Source organism: Clarias gariepinus, chromosome 21 (assembly GCF_024256425.1).
Source record: "Clarias gariepinus isolate MV-2021 ecotype Netherlands chromosome 21, CGAR_prim_01v2, whole genome shotgun sequence".
NCBI classification, from domain to species: Eukaryota; Metazoa; Chordata; class Actinopteri; order Siluriformes; family Clariidae; genus Clarias; species Clarias gariepinus.
Genome location: NC_071120.1, coordinates 17,257,021 through 17,263,020, shown reverse-complemented (window position 1 = coordinate 17,263,020; position 6,000 = coordinate 17,257,021).

Here is a 6,000-nt window from a genome sequence, read left to right as displayed (position 1 = left end):
CACACACCCGGTAAATGAAAGCACGTGTCGCGGTGTTAAAGACCTTGACCCCTAGGGTTAAGAGTGTTTGACCAGGCGTTTGGCCCTGACCTCAGGGGCGTGTTATCACCTCACCTCTCCATGTTCTGTGAGATGATTGGTTCTCCCCAGAGACTAGAAGTGATCAATACATGGCTTTATCAACTTGTGTGTTTTTACACTGTGAATCCCCAGCACTGAATAAAATTTCACTAAATTCAGCAACATCCAGTTGGATACAAACAAACACAGCGAGGGGTCACTTAGTGTCACACAGTTTCGCTTTGTGGCATTTGCAAAATATTTAATATTTATTTATTTACTATGACTCAATCCAAGCAAATAATTAGCTATAATTATAATTACCATACATATATATATATATATATATATATATATATATATATATATATATATATATATATATACACACACACACAAGATAATATTTTAAGATAATATTTTTCCCCCATTATGTGAGGACAGTTGGGACTTACAATACAGTTCCACTCCTGTAGACCTCAATAATAAACATTCAAAAATTATAATAATTATTTTTATCATTTTATAACAAATTTCATATATTGTTCTTTACCCAACCAAATATCATCATCATCATCATCATCATCATCAACAACAACAACATCAGCCTCATTACCATCATCCTTATTATCACCATCATATACAATAATTTTTTTTTTTTTAAATCCGTTACAAAATAATTTCATAATTATCTGACTTTTCCAATATTGTTTTCTGACCCCTAAACTCATACACTGACACACATCTATTAAAACACAGCTCTTGCTATTATTCTAAACACCCGCCCCCAACACACACACACACGCACCTTTCCCACAATCTTGAATCCTACACAATAAATAAAACCTTCAGCCTGAACCACTGACCAGGAATAACAACTCACAGGAAAAAAAAAAAAAAAAAAAAGGTTCTCAAGGAATAATTTCTGTCTGCCCACAGTACAGGGGCAGCTGATTTGGGACAAGTGTGTTAGCATAACAAAAGGCCCAGAGCCTGTGAACTTGGGGAACCTTTTGACCCTGGCACTCCGGTCCTGAATGGCATGGGAGCCTCCCCATAGAGCTCCTCGGTAGTGCCCCTGTTCGTGGCTAAATTGTTAATCAGGGTAATTTAATATACTTTTCAATATGCCTCCATGTCTCATCAGGAGAAGCATTCACAGCCTGTGTCACCCCTGTCCATACACACACACTCACACACAGGAAAACAGTAGCAGCTCCCTCTTCCCATTCAGACAAGGCCAGACAGGCAGCTGCAGTCCGCAACCCTCCGCCCGAATCAAGTGTACAGATACATTACGCAGTGGGAAAGTCTGGGAGCGTGTGCCTTGATATGAGCATGTGCTGTCGGCATATAACATAAAGAACATCACGATCTATCACTCAACGCCATTAGGGCAAGCGAATTAATCACAGATATCAAATTGCACTAGAATGCATCGTGAGTGAACAAAAATGATGCATCATAGTTAATGTTTTTGCGGATGCATTTTCTTTCCTTATGCACCGATGACAATATGTGAAATAACAGGTTTTTTTTTTTTAGCAAAACAAATCAGCAGTGCTGCAAAAATAGGTTTTAACCCTAGATTGATTTTACTTCCTAGTAATGTATACAATCGAATGACCTTGACAGATTTTAGCTCATTTGAGTAGCAGCCACTTTATCATACACAGTGATGGTTTGTGTAATGCCATCAGTGGGGTGTGTTTAGATACGTCAAGGTTGTACTAGTTACTCCTAATCATCTCTTAAATAAGATGTCCAAGTATAGCTCAGACCTTCAAAATATGACTCAATCTCTGTTTAATTAATTCTTTTATATTTATATATTTGTTCATTGTGTGTGTGTGTGTGTGTGTGTGTGTGTGTGTGTGTGTGTGTGTGTGTGCGTGCATGCATTTGTGCGCCTGTACGGAGTTGTACAGCGGAGGGCACTACAGAGGGGCTTTGTGCAAGTGGAGACCTCTAGGGTTCATTCTTCTGAGATGCATAATCTGCAAATCATGGTGTTTTGTAAATACCATCTAAATCCATATAAATAAATATGTAATATTAAAAATGAATAAACGTACAGAACAGCAATATGCTCACATACAATTTTTTTAACAATCTGATGCATATATGCATCCATCCATCCATCCATCCATCCCTCCCTCCATCCATCCATCCATCCATCCATCCATCCATCCATCCGTCCATCCATCATCTATACCACTTGTAGGGTCACTTATAGGGAGGGGTGTAGCCCATCCCGGGGAATTCCTGGCACAAGATACACATGGTACACCCTGGATGGGATGCTAATCCATCTCAGGGCACAAGCTTACACACTCTCACACCTGTCCAATACATATGCCCAATGAATAATTACATTTTGTTCCCTTATGCTAGAAGAAGAAGAAACAGCAAACAGCATACTGGTAATGGACGTCAAAGAGCAGATGTTGTATACTGTTAATAAAACTGTAAAATAATTGACCACAAATAAAAAATATTTCAATCACTAAAAGAACCAATGCTTTTTTTTTTTTTTACCTTAAGTTACAATAAACAATACATTAATAATAAATGTAAATGTATTGACTGCTCTGTTTCACATGTGTTTCAGGTGTACTTGAGTTCTTTAACCTTTGTTAGTAAGAATATAAAAAAAATAATGTATTATTATTATTATTATTATATATTATTAATAATAATATTAAGAGAAATATAAACTATCTGTAACCACTTTTTCATTGGTTATGATACACTGGGCATAAAGTAAGAGACTCCACTACAGATGACACGCCTGTTCGTCCCAGGCCATCACTCATGCTTGCTTACACACTCATTCGAACAGTAACACAAGCTCAAGAGTGAACTGAGGACCCTGGAGCTGTAAGCTGGCAGCAATACAAAAGCAATGGATGGATGGATGGATGGATGGATGGATGGATGGATGGATAGATAGATAGATAGATAGATAGATAGATAGATAGATAGATAGATAGATAGATAGATAGCACATCTGCAAATAAAATATTAGTTTTATATGGAAAACAAAGACGCAGAATGGACATGTACATTAATTTAATTTGATGCATGCATGCACACACACACATACACGCGCATGCACACACTCCAAATATTCTCACACTCCTAGGGTTAATTTGCATCAAAGTTAGCCAGCAGTGCAAAAGACCACTCCCTTGTGGATCATAGAATAAAATGGTCTCATCTGTAATTCCACGGTCTCTTAGCATAGTTTTGTCCCCTGTTCATTCATCCAGGATATTTCATGCTACACAAATGAGAATCATCACTACAGTAAGTTTTTAATAGCAAAGTGGTCCAAATCTGGATACAGAAAGCTGGACATAAAAAAATAAAATAAAATGTAAGTACTTGTGCTTGAAACGTAGCAGTTTCTGTACAGACATATTTTAATGTATCAAACTTAAACTAGTTGGCTAGGCATGTGTTTTCTTGTCTGAAGTTCAAGTTGAAGACCATGACGGGTTCAGGAGGTGATCATCAGAGCCAGACAAGTCAAGCAGGGATAAAGCTGGAGAACAAATGACTGATGGCTCTCTGGGGACCACTGTTCATGTCTGATCCCAGGGTGCTGAGACTCTGGCTAGACTGAACCACTTTTGTCTCTACTCAGTGATCCCCACGACTAGGCTGAATAGCACAACTTGACCCCTTGTCGCCTATAGGGATCGACTGTGTGGGGTGGGCGGGTGTTGGGATTTGTATTAGTGTATGAATCTAGATGGAGATGTTGGTCTCATTTGGTCAACAATTTAAGAACCATAAAAATTTATAAGGACTATGCAATATAAGCAAATGATGTAAATAATTAACTGTAAAACGATAAAGGAAATGAGTCACTCAGTGTCTCGGTGATGATTTGTGCTATTAATTTCAGCTCTTTAGTTGCTGGACCAGCTGAGATTCACCGGTGGCGAGACAGAAGTAGTCTGCCGTCTGGCTTTCTGGACAATGCACCCAGACTAGTCATATACCAGACTCAATAAGCACATTTGAATTCAAGAGGGATTCAAAAAGAATTTGAAAATTAGCCTACATATGTTAGTAGTGTGTGGTTTTATTAGAGCCGGGAAATTGTAAAAGACTTTTACGTGTCCTGCTGTGATAATGGTGCTCTATTTGGAGAAAAAAAATCCAACCAGTTGTACCGTTTAAAGTCAAATGACTTTTCTTATGGCATTTAACAAAAGTAGACAAAGATCCTTTTATTTAATCAAAATTGCAAAGATTTTGTATTTTATTATTAGTAGTGTCACTACTTTTTGTTTCATACAGGCTGAGTGAGACTAAAAACACCTCCAAAAAAAAAAGGGGTTATACAAACTGACAGTCTGTTTCTTAGCCTCTCGACAGCTTTGTTCTGTATAAAACAGTAAAATGGTGCTGGGGTTGATTCTAGGCTATGGATTAATTGAAAGGCAGAAAGCGCTTCACTTGTGTAAACCACTTTGCCCTGAGGCCTGATGGGGAAAAGGAGCTCAGCCCGTGAGATATGACAGCATTAATAGAGGGGTGGAGGAGATGCTCAGTGGCTTTTTATCTCTTTGGATGAAGGCCACCATGCCAAACTCAATAACCCCATCTTCCCAAGGGTCAACATTTTGCCAACTTCTCCACTTTCTTCTTTCGGGTAAAAGGAACACTTTGAAACTGTAATAGAATGCTGCGAAGTAGTGCAATGAGATGTAGTGTAGTTTGGAGCCTATTAATGGAAGGCAAGTATACATGGTGCATGTTAACCTCATTTTATGCAGTGTTATTATAATATTTATTTATTTATTTATTTATTTATTTATTTATTTATTTTGAGAACTTGAACACCTGAATGTTAATTTATATCAATGTAAAGTAAATATAAGTGTACACTACACTGTTTATATACTAAAGCGCTATCACATGAGAGGAAGTGCTGTTGGGCTGAATATCAGCACGGCTGTGAAGCGAGATATCCAGCACAACGGGTCGACCTAGGGTGTGATATTGCTTTTATACAACAGCTCATCATACCACATTTATTATCAACTGTTTATGATTTGTTTGTTTAACCAGTTATTTTGCACACAATCCTACCACTACTGGTGGAGTTTGGCGGTTCACAGTTAGTGAATATAACAGGGGTGAACAGGGATGATTAGAGCTCCTATACAATCGAAAGCTGGAGGTGGTGGACAGTTCTGTAAATCTTGTACGTTTCTCCTTATGTTTCCACTTATCCTGTTTTAGAATATCAGCTACATTAAATTTTTAAGGTTCCAAGGTTGAATACCAAATAGCATCAAATGGAAAGCTAGTGTGCTAGGGTGTACAATCACTTGTTCACACACTAAAATAGTGCTCTTGTTTAGGGCTTGGAGAGAAGTTTGGGATTCAGCTTCGTGGCAGAAGCTTGTTAGCGTTATAGTTTAAAATGACAGAATGTTATATGTTTAGATGTGTGTTATTAGAACACCTATCATTTGGAGTGATACGTATAGTTAAACATGCCAGTATTGTTACAATCCACTATCACCAATTGTTTAAGGCATCTCATCCAATCAGATCACTCGCTCAGAACTAACCTTTGTAATAACCTATTAATAGACAACTATTCCCTGTGTGTCAAGCAACAAGATAACTATAATCAGAAAAATAAGTCAAAGTTTAACCATAAAATCCTACTCAACAAACCTGATGTAAAGACATGTTATAACAGATAGATCAAAAAGTACAGACTAGGCAATTCGGTAGAGTTATAACAGAGTTATATCAGGAAGAACGGGGGCAAATATTACAACTGAGGGGATCGAGAAGCTTTTCAGAGGCTGAGAAAGAGGTTAGAAAAAGTTATAAGGCAGAAGGGGAGCTCTGTTGTTTGTGGATTTTTTTTATTATTATCAAGTTTAGAATGAAAGATGGAAACTTTTG